We start from the raw sequence: 16,703 nt of genomic DNA on the forward strand, positions 1-16,703 counted from the left end.
CTCTGGCATAACTTCCTGTTTCCTCGGAGATGGGCCAGAGTAGAGAGAATGGGCTGGGACCGGTGGCAGGGCAGCCTATGGGAATCACTGCTACCACCTCTGCCTTTTGAAAAACAAGAAAAGGTAAAGGGAGTGGAAGGGGGTTGGGGAAGAAAGGGAGGAGATGTCAGATTGTGGAGGGGGCGATGGAGGAGGAGCCGAGACAGCAGCTCGTTCCTCTCCTCAGACTGCAGATTGTCTTGGGTCGCCCCTGGTGCTAAGGTTTCATTTTAGAATTCTAGTATTTAAGAAATGTAGTGCAACTTTATAAAGCTAATTGATCACTGAGATCAAATGATGACAGGAAGGCAATGGTTCCAGATTTGAGACAGATACATTACGTTGATACGATTAAAAGTGCTTTTTGCATTGTAGTGCCAATGATGAAGTCATGATCTGCTTGGATCACTGCCGCTCTGTAAAACCCACCGGGGTCTGAGCGTCTTTGAGGCTTTTCCTTCCTTTTAAAAGAAAACCTTTTTCAATATTTATTGGAATTTCATAGGAATATTTGTGGATTGCCTTCATGTTTTAGCTTCAGCATTAGTGATTCCACACCCCTTTGGTTGTTTCTTTATGTATTTACATTCATATGTTTTGTAGTTTTGCCCCTGATGCAGCCTTCGGGCAAAGCATGGCCATGTTGGGCAACCTTTTCAATAAAGAGTTCTGTATTATCAGTTCTGGACTTGCTGTTTTCTGTGGACCCACTGGGCTTCTTTTACAAAGCGGAGCTAGTGATTCCCACGCGGCAAATGAGAGGAAGCCCATAGGAACTGAATGGGCTTCCTCTCAGTTGCCGCACTGAGAATCGGCAGCGCGGCTTTGTAAAAGAGGCCCACTATTTGTTGTCTTTGTTCTTGTTGCGGATTCAAAGAGCTTCTCTGTGTTGTGCTACTTATAGGGTTCAGTACATTACCTGTGTAACTGAGAGCCCCGCCTATGTTCCACCCACGTGCATGACCCCTTTGCATTTATATGCTCTAAAGGTTACACATACTGTTACAAAATAGCACTGAGGCACCCTGCTGGCACTTTTGCAACTAAAGAAGGAAGCTATCAAGGTGTGGTAAAAGATTGTGGCCCGATGCTTCCAGGCTTAAAGGGTTTGATTTTTCACATTCTTTATTCAAAATTGAAAAAGAAAAATACAAAACAATTGAACTACAGTGGGGGAAATAAGTATTTGATCCCTTGCTGATTTTGTAAGTTTGCCCACTGACAAAGACATGAGCAGCCCATAATTGAAGGGTAGGTTATTGGTAACAGTGAGAGATAGCACATCACAAATTAAATCCGGAAAATCACATTGTGGAAAGTATATGAATTTATTTGCATTCTGCAGAGGGAAATAAGTATTTGATCCCCCACCAACCAGTAAGAGATCTGGCCCCTACAGACCAGGTAGATGCTCCAAATCAACTCGTTACCTGCATGACAGACAGCTGTCGGCAATGGTCACCTGTATGAAAGACACCTGTCCACAGACTCAGTGAATCAGTCAGACTCTAACCTCTACAAAATGGCCAAGAGCAAGGAGCTGTCTAAGGATGTCAGGGACAAGATCATACACCTGCACAAGGCTGGAATGGGCTACAAAACCATCAGTAAGACGCTGGGCGAGAAGGAGACAACTGTTGGTGCCATAGTAAGAAAATGGAAGAAGTACAAAATGACTGTCAATCGACAAAGATCTGGGGCTCCACGCAAAATCTCACCTCGTGGGGTATCCTTGATCATGAGGAAGGTTAGAAATCAGCCTACAACTACAAGGGGGGAACTTGTCAATGATCTCAAGGCAGCTGGGACCACTGTCACCACGAAAACCATTGGTAACACATTACGACATAACGGATTGCAATCCTGCAGTGCCCGCAAGGTCCCCCTGCTCCGGAAGGCACATGTGACGGCCCGTCTGAAGTTTGCCAGTGAACACCTGGATGATGCCGAGAGTGATTGGGAGAAGGTGCTGTGGTCAGATGAGACAAAAATTGAGCTCTTTGGCATGAACTCAACTTGCCGTGTTTGGAGGAAGAGAAATGCTGCCTATGACCCAAAGAACACCGTCCCCACTGTCAAGCATGGAGGTGGAAATGTTATGTTTTGGGGGTGTTTCTCTGCTAAGGGCACAGGACTACTTCACCGCATCAATGGGAGAATGGATGGGGCCATGTACCGTACAATTCTGAGTGACAACCTCCTTCCCTCCGCCAGGGCCTTAAAAATGGGTCGTGGCTGGGTCTTCCAGCACGACAATGACCCAAAACATACAGCCAAGGCAACAAAGGAGTGGCTCAGGAAGAAGCACATTAGGGTCATGGAGTGGCCTAGCCAGTCACCAGACCTTAATCCCATTGAAAACTTATGGAGGGAGCTGAAGCTGCGAGTTGCCAAGCGACAGCCAAGAACTCTTAATGATTTAGAGATGATCTGCAAAGAGGAGTGGACCAAAATTCCTCCTGACATGTGTGCAAACCTCATCATCAACTACAGAAGACGTCTGACCGCTGTGCTTGCCAACAAGGGTTTTGCCACCAAGTATTAGGTCTTGTTTGCCAGAGGGATTAAATACTTATTTCCCTCTGCAGAATGCAAATAAATTCATATACTTTCCACAATGTGATTTTCCGGATTTAATTTGTGATGTGCTATCTCTCACTGTTACCAATAACCTACCCTTCAATTATGGGCTGCTCATGTCTTTGTCAGTGGGCAAACTTACAAAATCAGCAAGGGATCAAATACTTATTTTCCCCACTGTATATCAGCAAATATTACAGTATCAAAAAGAATAATCATCAAAAACATCTTCATCCCCACCCTCCCCCACCCTATCTCCCCCCCAACTTACTCCTTTAACACAAGTCATAAATGTCTCAAACAATACAATTATCCTCAAGAAGCACAGCTCACTGGCGATACAGTTTCCATATAGCAGGAAAATGTCCCATCAGATCATATTTCAAAGCAGTCAACTTGGACATCAAATACAAGTTGTCAAGTTTTTGAAGCACTTGTTCTTTACTAGGAGGCAGGTAAAATGGATAACAATCATTTAAAAAATAGAAAACAATGAGCTTGATATTCAAAACTGATTTAACTAAGCAGGAGAAGATCCTACCTAGTTACATTTTTTGTTTGAATGGTAGCCTATGTTGATAACTTCCCCCATAATCTGTTAGCTTCTTTAGGGCTCTCAGTGTTCTGGAGGCTCCTTAGGAACGTTTTTAGCTGCTGTATGCTTATGTGGTGGTTTCTTCTGTAGGTGGAAGTTTATCTGTTGGATTCATTATCTCAGTGGCTCTCAAGGTCTTCTTCCTGATCCTCTCTTGCTTCTCAGGTTTAAATCTTAAGTTGTTTCTTCCCTTTTTCTCCTCTGAAGGAGGTGCCTAATGCTAGTGCAGTAGCTTACGTTGCTCTGGCACTGTTTTTCACTCCTTTCTTCTCCAGGTTCAATGGCTGGGCTAGCCAAAGACCTTCTACCTCTTGCTGTGTAGTACGGCAGCTGGGGAATCAGGAACCAAAGACAAAGAATTCTAAAGCTGCTGGAGATAGCCAGTATATCTCCAAGAGATGCTTCCTCTTACCATTACTTTGCTGGTCACAAGAAACCTGATGCATTGCACATTTTTTTGTGCTATATATGTGTAGGCATTCACAGGGTTAGGGGTTGTGTTGGAGCTGGGGCAGAGTTGTGAGAAGCCCATTAAAAGTATAAAATGCCCACATATGTGTGCAAATCTATGCAGAAAAGTTATGTCTACTCCACAACAGGAGTAACTTTGTGTGGAAGCTTTGTAGGAGCCAAGTTTATAAAGGCACTTAGGCATAGGCAGCAGAATAGGGTGAGCCATAGGGGCCATGGCCCCACCAATATTTTGGCTTATACAGCATCAGCAAATACAGAGTTTGGGGGTGGGCTGGAGATTGGTTTGTTTGGCCCCTCCAACCAAAAAGATGTTTTGCTGCTTCTGCACTTAGGTGCTTGGTTGTAAAACTACCCTTTATGCGTGTAAGCTGCGATAGAAAGTTGCCTTAGTGAGCCCTTACTGGGTTTTTCCCATGCAACAAGGCCATTTTTTACCACAGCAGAAAATGGCCAATTTTCCATTTCCCTATTAGTGGCCATATGCTAATGTTGTCATTAGCGCATGGACATTAAAAAAATTAGTGTGTAAGCACTTATCGACACCTATTTTGTAGATTATTATTATTAGCATTTGTATAGTGCTACCAGACGCACGCAGCGCTGAACACCTGATACAAAGAGACAGTGCCTGCTCAAAAGAGCTTACAGTCTAAATAATACAGACAGACAAGACAGTTACGGGTGAGGGAAGTAATTGGTGAGAAGGAAGGAAGGAACGGACAAGGGGAGGGCAATTGAGTAGTGGCTAGGAGCTAAAAAGCAGCAGTGAAAAGGTGGGTTTTCAGCATAGATTTGAAAACAGGTAGAGATGGTCCAGGAAGTCTATTCCAGGCATAAGGTGCCGCGAGAGAAAAGGAACGAAGTCTGGAGTTAGCAGTGGAGGAGAAGGGGGACAACAAGAGAGATTTGTCCAGTGAGCGGAGTTCATGGGGAGGAATGTAGGGAGAGATGAGAGTGGAGAGGTAATGTAGATCATAACAGCTCTCGAGCTAATCATGTGCTAATCAATTAGCACGCAGTAATGTAGCTGCACTAACTAATCAATGCAGAAACACCCAATCTCTGCCCCTAGACTTGCCTTGCGTGGTTAGTACGCGCCAACCTCAAACTTATCACAGGATGCTTGTGCTTGCTAACGTTTACTGCAGCTTAGGAAAAGGACCCCTAAGGGCTGTATTTACTAATCTGCATTAATGTATATTAATTCAAGTGCATACTAAATAAGCTTCACTGGAAATAATGGGGTTTGTGTTAAATTGCATTAAAATGCATTAATGTGTTGGCTTACATTAGTAAATAAAGCCCTAACCCTTGGCATTCTTTAAAGTGTATAATGCTTCATTTCATTGAGTGTAAATTCAGGTGATTAATTTTCATAGGGGAGGAAATTATGAAAACTCGATGCTTATGCTTTAGCATCACGTATGTTTAAGAAATTAACCAGGGCTGTACTGAATATTCGTATTTGATTCGATTTGGACCCGAATAGTGCACCGAATACATTGTTCATATTCGGCCAAACTTTGATTTAAATTCGAACACAAATAATCCAGAGCTCTAGTGTGCTAAAACCTACTGAAATAAGCACTTGCTCTCTGATTTCGTGTTGCTTCTTGTACTATTATGTTGAAGCTCAATGCCTATTACTCATATTTGGTATTTGATTTCAGCTACATAATATTTTTCATTATTCATATTCAGTGAAATAGTAAAATATGCTGTTTGGTAGAATTATCCCTCTAATATTCAGCGCTTGCTGGTCAGAATCTTTGAATATTAGCCCCAAATGCTTGCCACAAACTGCTAATACTAATAATAGAGAATACTATATAAACTGGGCAGCTAAGATTATCTTTTACAATGGGAAAAAAAAGCCTTATACAGGTCATTATTTATGGATGCCCATGAACCAATAACCCCACTGAAAGAAATTTCCTTTAGTTTTAGAAACAGGAACTAAAAGCTGGCACTCATTTGGCATGCAGCAAGCAACTTCATTGTCAAATGCTGCTTATTTGATTTGTTCAGGACCAGATATCCTGTGCCACTCATCAAATTGGAATTTAATGTTGTTGAAACAGATGACAATGTAGGAAGTACAAAATGGATTAATCACCACTTGGGGAAAGAGGAGGGAATGTTAGCAGGGGAACAGTCTATGTATATCATCAGTGATAACTTTGTAAGATAAAGGGAAAAATCCCCAGAACTAAGAATTGCTGGTAACGTAGTTTTGTATTTTGTCCCTTAGAAATAATTATGAAGATTCTACTCTGCGCTCCCTGGATAAAACATCACACACTTCATCAATTTTCTTGTGCAGGGCAACATTATCTAGCATAATTATGATGGATCCGTGCCAATGCAGGTTAAGACCTGGTTATGGAAAGGAGTTAGTCCTCATATCCCTCCTAAATGATCTCCACAGAAACCATGACAAGAGATCTGCCTCAGTGTTAGTGCTGTATGACTTCTCAACTACTTTGACACTAGACCACGATATCATGCTAGCACAGTTGACAGAAAACCGTATCACTGGCAAAGTATTTGTCTGGTTCAGATCCTTCTAACAAACAGGCATCATTTCATACTGTTCGGCAGCAGTTTATCACCACTTTGGGCTTTGGCCTATGGAGTACCACAAAGATTCATACTGTAACCTATTTTAATATGCACCTAAAGCCATTAGCTGAATTGATTTGGTTGATGGTACACAATTCTTCATTGACGCAGATTGTTTACAGCTATCAATGCCTGTTGAACCAGATCTGCCTGTAGTTTTAAATAAACTTTGTCTGAACTCAATAAAACAGAGATCTGTGGGTATCTCAAGCAAGCAGTGAAATTCTGACATCGAAAACCATTTCAGAGCTATAAGCTCACCTTAAAATCACAGGTCAGGGATCTTGGGTCACTGCTGGGCTCATCAGTTACTGTGATACCCCAAATTCAGGTAATCCTGAAAAGCTGCTCCTATCACCTGCGTCAATCAATCTCTCTCTCTCTCTCTCTCTCTGTACATCAAGAGGGCAATCCTGGTCATAGAAGCCAAACATCCTAAAACATCATGGTTAGACATTGGTCTGCATATTAGGAATACACCAAAAAATGACACAGCAGCCATGGTTCGGCACTTAGGCGCCTGCCTCAGGAGTCTGAAGAAATGGTGTGTTATAGGTACTTAAAGTAACCAAAGTACACAGTGCTTGTGAAAATAATCGCGTTTTAATCTCAAAAGAAAAAAACATCCGGCTCCGCCAGATTAAAACGCAATTGTCTTCACAAGCACTGTGTACTTTGGATACTTTAAGTACCCGCTTGTGTAGAATCCATATTCTAACACACCATTTTTTCAGACTCCTGAGGCAGGCGTCTAAGCGCCGAAACATGGCTGCTATTTCGAGTCTTCTGGTGTATTTCTTTTTTTTCCCAAACACTTTATTGAACATTTTCAAAAAGAACAATTTACAGTGAAATGAAAAGAAAAGGAGAGAAAATTAAAAAAAAAGAGAAGGGAAAGGGAAAATTAATAGTATACAATATCTAATATCAAACACAGTTAACATGTGGTGTCATTCTATGAAAAAGTGAACAATAAAACCATTTAAAGAGTTTGTAAGTAATACTCCAGTGGCTCCCATATTTTCTTCTTTGAGATGAGTGATTGTTGCTTTTCTGCTAGAGCGAATTCTAGCTTTTGATATTGTAGGACTGAGTTCCACCAAAATTGTGAGTTAAGAAAATGCGCAGATTTCCAATTGAGTAAAACTTGCTTTTGTGCAACAGTGAGTAGAATGTCTAGTAATTTTGATTGAGGAGAAAGAAGATTGATCTGAAGAGCACTTGATTTAAAAACTATTATCGAGGGCGATAAAACAGAGTCTAGTTGCACAATATTTTGGATTATGGGCCAAATTAAATTCCAAAACTTGTATATATGAGCACATTCATATAACATGTGGAGAAAGGTTCCAATTTTTTGGGAACAGTGCCAACATTTGTCTGAGGAAATAAAGCCAGCTCTTGCTAGCTTAAGAGGAGTCCAAGTAACTCTATGGTACAAAAAATACATTGATTGAAGAATTGATGCCGATGAGAGAGGTTTCAACGACTTTGACCAGAGGTATGCCCATTGGAGATCATTGAGAGATTGACCCAAATCCAAGTGACAATTGTCTTGTAATACTTTCTTGAAATTGAAAGTTGCTTGAACAAACAGTTTGTATATTCGTAATGCAACATGACCTTCTGAAATCATTGACTGTGCAGTAGCAATTAGCGAAGGTTGTTGAGTAAAGATTTGGTGGAAAACAGAAGAAGCAGCAATACAATGAGTAATCTGTAGCCATTTGAAGTGTGCCAAGGAAGGTAAGGAGAATCTTTCTTTTAATTCAGCAAAGGATCAAAAGGATTTGTCATCATGAAGTATATCTGAGAGAGTCCGAATTCCTTTATCGATCCATTCTTTCCAGGAAAAGGAAAGTTTATTTATTCGGATATGTGGATTATGCCATAGTGACATATATAGAGATGCGGAAATAGGTACAGTAAACAGTTTATCTAAAGAAAGAAGAGAGTTAACAGTGGCTAAAAGAACGGGATTTGTCATTTGAGCAGGCAAAGCGGTAGAAGACAGTAACATTGGAAGGGAAAATGGATGCACCCTAGATTCTTTGAATGCTAACCAGAGCAGTTTATAGTCTGATTTTTGTAGGAACCAATTGCAATCCTGTTGAGAGATAAATGAGTTATGATAATTATAAAAATCCGGAAAGAGAATACCACCAGTGTCTTTTGTACATTTGAGCTTCTTTAAGGCAATTTTAGGGGGTTTGTTCTTCCATAAGAAATTATTTAATAATTTATCCAATTGAGAATAGAAGGGCAATGGGAAAGTGATGGGAAGCATACTGAGAATGTAATTAACTTTGGGAGATACCATCATTTTAATGGTTTCTAAACGACCCCAAAGAAAAAAGAAGGGGATCACACCTTCCACAAATCCAACAAGGAAAACAAATGCAGAGTGGAAGAAAATCCAATCCAAGAAACCAGTCAGAACTCATGGAATGAGAACTCCAAATAGACTTTATTAGGACCCTACACGGTCCATGTTTTGGCTATAAAGCCTTCATCAAGGGTCGATATGCTGATGTTCTATTGAGCATATGATACTACTGGAGCACTGAAAATAACACAAAGTCAAAATCAGAGATAGAGATCGTAATAAGTGGCGATCACTGCAAACTAATACATGTTTGTTCACCCCTTCAAAGAAATGTAGTAGATTGGTGAGGCAAGATTTCCCTTCACTAAATCCATGTTGACTTTTGTCTCATTAATCCATGCTTTTGAATATGCTCTGTAATTTTGTTCTTATTAATAGTCTCTACCATTTTGCCCGGCACCAACGTCTCACCAGTCTATAATTTCTTATTGTCACTGGACTTCTGCAAACAGACAAAATTACTTAATAAAGAACTCCATTAAAAGGAAAGCTGCCAGGTCTTATGTAAATGTCAACAATATCTCTGTAAACATCCTCCATATACTTTATTTTCTAACTCCTCTTACTCTCTTACCTATATGTTCCATCTTTGTTTATACCTACACTGTCAATTAAAATGTTCTATTACATATTGTGTAGACATTGTAAGTAGTAAATTATGCAATACTTTAGACCCTGTATACTAAGCTGCATTATAGGCACGTTAGCATTTTTAACGCGTGTTAACCGTGTTAATGCCTACAATATCCCTATAAATGCCTACGTGGTTAGCGCGCACGCTAATTGTAGGCACATTAAAAATGCTAACGCACCTTAGTAAACAGGGCCCTTTGTATTGTTGTTTTAATATTTTTACTGCTGTAATAATCTATTGCTCGTGTTTGGTTTATTCTTACTGTACTCTGCCTTGAGTGAATTCCTTCAAAAAGGTGTAAATAAATACAAATAAATAAATAAATAAAATATTGTGAACATAGGATAAATTATGGCATTTTGACAACCACAAGACAGTATCTTATGAAAATGAATAATTCTGGATCATGCTGGCTAATATGTCTCTTGCTCCCCACCTTCAGTTTTCCAAGGTAAGATATAAACAATCATAGAAAGGGTTTTGTCATATCTCTATGGACAGTCTACATTTTACACAAGGGAATCAGAGGTTTTAGACTTGTATGCCTTGAGCCTTAGAGATGACTTGGTTATAAATCTCTTAGGATTACAAACTGGTCATGAATTTGTCTGGCTGTGGGATTTCCATTTGAGCCTTTACAATTATTGATTTTATCTCTTTGCAAATCACTAACTCTTTTTCAATTTAATCAGTAGCATGATAGTAAGAAGTAACAACGAATGATATCAAAGAAAAGGTGTATTTCCTTTCCATAAGTAACAGGACATAAAATAATGAAGTCAAAGTACTCTCTTGGCGTAGAGTGAGTAAAGTAACTTTGGGGCTGTTTATATGGAGTTTATATGGAGTTTGGTTCGGGGGTGGGACTGCATTTGCCGTAAACCCGGAACTACTTTGGAGCAGAGCAGGAAGGTGCTTCAGAGTTTCTGTGTGCTGGCTCCAATCTCAGGGTGTGATGACTGATGGCAGGAATGAAGTTGTAGACTGTCGAGCACCTAAAAGCTATGGAGTGTAGCTGTACTAGTCATATTAGGACGTGTTGGTGGGGCACTGATATTGTAGCACTTGTCAGTGCTGTGCTGCAGCATGAGTGAGGGGACTGATGGTGTTGCGCATGTGCAGTCAGAGTGTGTGCGCATTGTCAGTGTGGGTGAGTGTGCATTCATGGAGGGGGAGAGATGCTCGGATGTCAGAGGCAAGACATGCCTGAGGAAATTCCCTGGATGTTGTGTGGCACGAAACAGACCTCAGAGACAGGCATCTAATAGGTTAAGAAAGCAAGATAAACATGACCTTAGCCAAAGAAGACACTGATTTAGCTCACATACGCAGGAAGAAAAGGGCTTTGCTGTCTTTCATTTTGTTTAAGATAGAGTAGCAGATAACAGTAAATTCATCAAGGAAGTTGTTGGTTCCAAACTGAGGGGTCCTTTTTCTAAGGTGTGCTGAAAAATGGCCTGCGCTGTTGTAGGCACATGTACTGGACGCACGCAGGTCCATTTTTCAGCGTGCCTGCAAAAAAGTCCTTTTTTTTTGGCCGAAAATGGACTTGCAGCAAAATAAAAATTGGCGTGCGTCTATTTTGGGCTTGAGACCTTACCGCCACCCATTGACTTAGCAGTAATGTCTCATGCGTTAACCAGTTGGTAATCATCAGTGCGCGTATACTGCCGATTACCGCCGGTTAGTGCCACATAGTAGAAAATTTAAAATATTTTATGTCGCATGTATCGGATGCACGTAAAAAATGGAATTACCACCCGGGGCTCAAGGTAGCTGGGCGGTAGTGCCAAATTGACATCCGATGGATGCGCATAGGCGCCTACTCACCTTAGTAAAAGGGCCCCTCAGAGCAGAATAACACTTATTCATTGGTACCCAACACAAGAAAACAGCAACAACATCAGTGTAGAACAGGTTTTATTTTTGCAAGTTTAATATTTTTGTTGTATGCACACACATTTTACATTTAATTAAATACTTTTTTTATTTATTTAAAGTGAATTGTAATACTGGGATTTAACAATCCTTTGGTCAAATACTTACCTTTGATCTTGGGAATCCTGGTTAATTCTGAGGCAGTCCTGGTTATTTGAAATCTTTGAAAAGAAAAATAGATTCAGAAAAGAACAAAGTATACTAATGTGTGATATTGGAAATTTTTGGAAAACGTATTCATTGAAATATTTATTTGATTCTATGGTGAAAGTAGTTCCTGAAATTGTTGCTGTTTGAAATTTGCTTTCAAACTGAAAATTTAAAATACTTCAAAGCGGGTATTTGATGGATATATCTGAGTGAACAATATAAATTTGATTACTCTTGAATAATAATTTTAATTTGTTATTCTAAAGTTAACAATTTGACTGATTTCCATGATTTCCATTTAACTGATTTCCATTATAATTGTTGCAACATTATAATAAAACTATTAATTGTTGATTTGAACATCTTGATTCTGTTTTAATCATTCTTAAATTATTACAAATTAATAACTATTTTAAATAATGTTAAATGTTTGTATTGATGTGAATTGAAGGGGAACCCATTATAACATATGGCCATGACTATAATAACATCACTTGCAATTTAACTGTAACTGATAACTTGTAATGTAATTACATCAACAATAGGGGGTGACACATAACCTGACTAAAATCTAGTTTGTTCAATTTCTCATTTGCCTGAAAACTTAGCTGTAAGTAGATTGACATATACCCAGTTTATTCCATTGTATGTATGGAGATGCAGTTCTGATTTTCCTGTTGAGTTCACTAAGAAATAGAAGACTACATCTCCATGCATGCAACGGGGTAAAACTAGAGCTGAATCAGCCTGTCATTCTATCTATAAGCAACATGTTGCATATTTCTACTGAAAGGTGAGCAGTGTATCCAGTGCTTTTTTTGTAGGAAAAAAGGTACCAGTACTCATTATGGGTGGGGGTCACCACCTATGGCTCCGCCCCTATGGTAGCCACACCCACAGTAGCCACACCCCTTATACCAGCCATGGCTCATATAAACAGGTATCATTGAAAATGCTATACCAGTATAGGAGAAAAAATAACTTGTGATTTTTTTTTCATTATAAATAATTTCTGTAAACTGTTACAGCTCCAGAATACCCAATGCAAAATAAGACAGCAGATGTAAATTCTCAAATTGGACATATTCCAAACACTAAAATGAAAATAGCCTTTGCTGTCTAGTGACTTTTTGGCTCATTTTCGAAAGAGAAGGGCGCCCATCTTTCGACACAAATCGGGAGATGGGCGTCCTTCTCCCAGGGTCGCCCAAATCAGCATAATCGAAAGCTGATTTTGGGCGCCCTCAACTGCTTTCTGTCGCGGGGACGACCAAAGTTCCCGGGAGCATGTCAGAAGCATAGCAAAGGTGGGACTGGGGCGTGCTTAACACAAGGGCGTCCTCGGCCTATAATGGAAAAAAGAAGGGCGTCCCTGATGAGCACTTGGATGACTTTACTTGGTCCATTTTTTCTTGCGACCAAGCCTCAAAAAGGTGCCCGAACTGGCCAGATGACCACCGGAGGGAATCGGGGATGACCTCCCCTTACTCCCCCAATGGTCACTAACCCCCTCCCACCCTAAAAAAAAATGTAAAAATATTTTTTGCCAGCCTCTATGCCAGCCTCAAATGTCATACCCAGCTCCCTGACAGCAGTATTCAGGTCCCTGGAGCAGTTTTAGTGGGTACTGCAGTGCACTTCAGGCAGGCAGACCCAGGCCCATCCCCCCCTACCTGTTACACTTGTGGTGGTAAATTTGAGCCCTTCAAAACCCACTGTACCCACATGTAGGTGTCCCCCTTCACCCCTTAGGGCTATGGTAGTGTTGTACAGTTGTGGGTAGTGGGTTTTGGGGGGCTCAGCACCCAAGGTAAGGGAGCTATGCACCTGGGAGCAATTTGTGAAGTCCACTGCAGTGCCCCCTAGGGTGCCTGGTTGGTGTCCTGGCATGTCAGGGGACCAGTGCACTACGAATGCTGGCTCCTCCCACGACCAAAGGGCTTGGATTTGGTCGTTTCTAAGATGGGCGTTCTCGGTTTCCATTATCATGGAAAACCGGGGACGACTATCTCTAAGGTCGACCTAAATGTGGAGATTTGGGCGTCCCTGACTGTATTATCAAAACGAAACTTGGACGCCCATCTTGTTTTGATAATATGGGTTTCCCCGCCCCTTCGCCGGGACATCCTGCGATGATGTCCTCAGGAAAACTTGAGCGCCCGTTCGATTATGCCCCTCTTTGTTTTTCTGATCATGTTGGTCCCAGTCTCTGATTCTGCTGCGCTCTATCTGTTCCCTTAACTCCATTTCCAGGGCTTCCTTTATTTATTTATTGCATTTGTATCCCACATTTTCCCACCACTTTGCAGGCTCAATGTGGCTTACAATACATAATGAATAGTGGAAATATATAATAAGATAAACAATTAGTATTATGGAAGGATCTTGGGTAACATGATAATGAAAAAGTATGATATTAGTATAATAAGCAAATATAATAAGACAATACTGGATATATGTAGAGGAGTTCACATTTGTTGATCTTTATGGTATGCCTTGTTAAAGAGATGGGTCTTCAGTAGTTTGCGGAAGTTAGTTAGTTCATAGATCGTTTTTAGCGCGTCAGCGCGTTCCAGAATTGTGTACTCAGGTAGGAAAAGGTTGACGCATGCATTTAGACCTTTACAGTTAGGGAAGTGAAGGTTGAGGAATGTGCGGGATGATTTTTTAGCATTCCTGGGTGGTAAGTCTATCAGGTCTGACATGTAGGCAGGGGCATCTCCGTGAATGATTTTGTGGACTAGGGTACATATTTTGAACGTGATGCGTTCTTTAAGTGGGAGCCAGTGTAGCTTTTCTCGTAGGGGTTTTGCACTTTCATATTTTTTTTTTTACCGAATATGAGTCTAGCTGCAGTGTTCTGGGCTGTCTGGAGTTTCTTGATTATTTGCTCTTTGCAGCCAGCGTAGAGTGCGTTACAGTAGTCTAGATGACTGAGTACCATTGATTGTACCAGGTTACGGAAGACAGTCCTTGGGAAGAAAGGTCTTATTCTTTTAATTTCCACATTGGTTGGAATATCTTCTTGGTTGTGTTTTTCGCGTGGTTTTCAAGTGTTAGGTGTCTATCAATGGTAACTCCAAGGATTTTTAGGCTGTCCGAAATTGGAAGATTAAGTTTTGGTGTGTTAATGGTGGTGAATTTGTTTGTGTTATGTTGAGAGGAGAGTATTAGGCATTGGGTTTTTTCTGCATTGAGTTTCAGCTGAAATGCATCCGCCCATGAATGCATGATATGTAGACTTTGGTTGATGTCACTGGATATTTCCTTTAAATCTTGTTTAAATGGGATGTAGATCGTTACATCGTCTGCGTATATGTATGGATTGAGGTTTTGGTTTGATAGTAGTTTGGCCAAGGGTATCATCATTAAATTGAATAAGGTCGGTGAGAGGGGGGATCCCTGTGGAACTCTGCATTCAGGTATCCATGTGGCTGATGTAGTCGAATTAGATGTCACTTGATATGATCATGCGGTTAGGAACCCCTTGAACCAATTGAGAACGTTGCCTCCAATTCCGAAGTACTCGAGGATATGTAGTAGTATTCAATGATCAACCATGTCAAAGGCGCTGGACATGTCAAATTGTAGAAGTAGTATGTTTTTGCCAGTTGCGATCATTTGTTTGAATTTTGTCATTAGAGTAACTAGTACTGTTTCAGTGCTGTGGTTGGACCGAAATCCTGACTGGGAGTCGTGTAGTATTGAGAATTTGTTTAAATAGTTTGTAAGTTGTTTGGTCACCATTCTTTCCGTTATTTTGGTTATTAAGGGAATGGATGCTACTGGCCTGTAGTTCACTAGCACTTTTCTTTGCATCTTTCCTCCTTTCTTCTTCATTTCTTGCCCTACATCCATAGGTAAAAGCTGGGTCCTCCGCGGACTTGAGGAGGTATAGAGTTGATCCAGCTTTTGCCTGTTTTCTCCATCCATGTGCAGTTTTTCCTCCTCTTTTCCCTTTCCCTCATCTCCATCAGTATGCATCTCCTTCCTCTTTCTTCCCTCCCCTCCATCCATATGCATCTCCTTCCTCTCTTCCTTCTCATCCATCCATGTCCAGAATTTTTCCTCTCCCCCCCTCCATGCCCAGCATTTCTCCTCTCTCCTCCCCTCCATCCATGTTAATCTCACTCCCTCTCTCTTCCCTCCCCTCCATCCATGTCCAGAATTTCTCCTCTCTCCTCTAAATCCATGTGCATCTTCTCCTCTGTCTTCCCTCCCCTCCATGTCCAGCATTTCTCCTCTCCCCCTCCCCTCCATCCATGCTTAGCTCACTTCCTTCCCCTCCATCCATATCCAGCATTTCAAATTTCTCCCCTCCCCTCCATCCATGTGCAGGCAGCCTCTGGTCCCTTGGAGCCAACAGATCCTTGCACCACAAGTTCAAGGTAAGTTCATACCTCTCAGCCACCTCTTCCCTTTCTGCTATGTAGGTGCTAAACAAACACTTCTTGCATCTTACAGGACAGCTGTTCAAGAGGATTGCAAGAGACAGCAGTGGACTGTAATACACTGCACTATGAGAGCCATGATTGTTTCTACCCAATTCATTGTACAGATGTCTTGTTCTCTATTGGACACACTCAGTTGTGGCTGCCTGTGGGGAAGGGGTAGAGGCCCTGAGAATGGATGTGTGCATCCCTCATGGTCAAGGGCTCCCCATACTCTGTATATTCTCTGCATTCAAATCTTACCTCTATTTTCACCAGGTTCACAGGTATCCACAGCAGGTAGTTTTTCTCCCGCTTTCCACGTCATGTGTCTCCCCGCTAGGTTCCATCCTTCTTTATGTGGTGAACGCCAGTCCCCTTTTATGAGGTGCCCACCCATTCTCAAGGTTGCTGGGGGTGGGGGGGGGGGGGGAAGCATTTATGCACTGAATGTCTTTTCTACATTATTCAGCACAGTCCTACAATACTCCATAGTTATGGAACAACAACATTTCTAAATTCTATCCTGCAAACTATTTTCAAGGTGGCCACAGGTGCGTGCCTACCATGGCCTTGAGCCCTTAAGTCATGGTGAGGGAGAGGGGTTCTTGTTACAGTTCCTATTCTAAATTACCTGCAGGTGGCTAAAGCCTGGTGCCTATATAATTCCCCTAGCCTGTGCCCTTCTGTACCTGATGTATTATATTGCAATTGTGATGAACTAAACATCTATCTAATGCTTTCACTGTTGTTTTCCCTTTTCTCCTCAGCACTATATACCATTGCTGATACATTCAATGTGAAAAGATGATCCAGCTGTTTCTTGCTCCTTCCTGGCCCTCACCAATGTGGTTT

This window comes from Microcaecilia unicolor, chromosome 3, assembly GCF_901765095.1.
Source record: "Microcaecilia unicolor chromosome 3, aMicUni1.1, whole genome shotgun sequence".
Taxonomy (NCBI): Eukaryota; Metazoa; Chordata; class Amphibia; order Gymnophiona; family Siphonopidae; genus Microcaecilia; species Microcaecilia unicolor.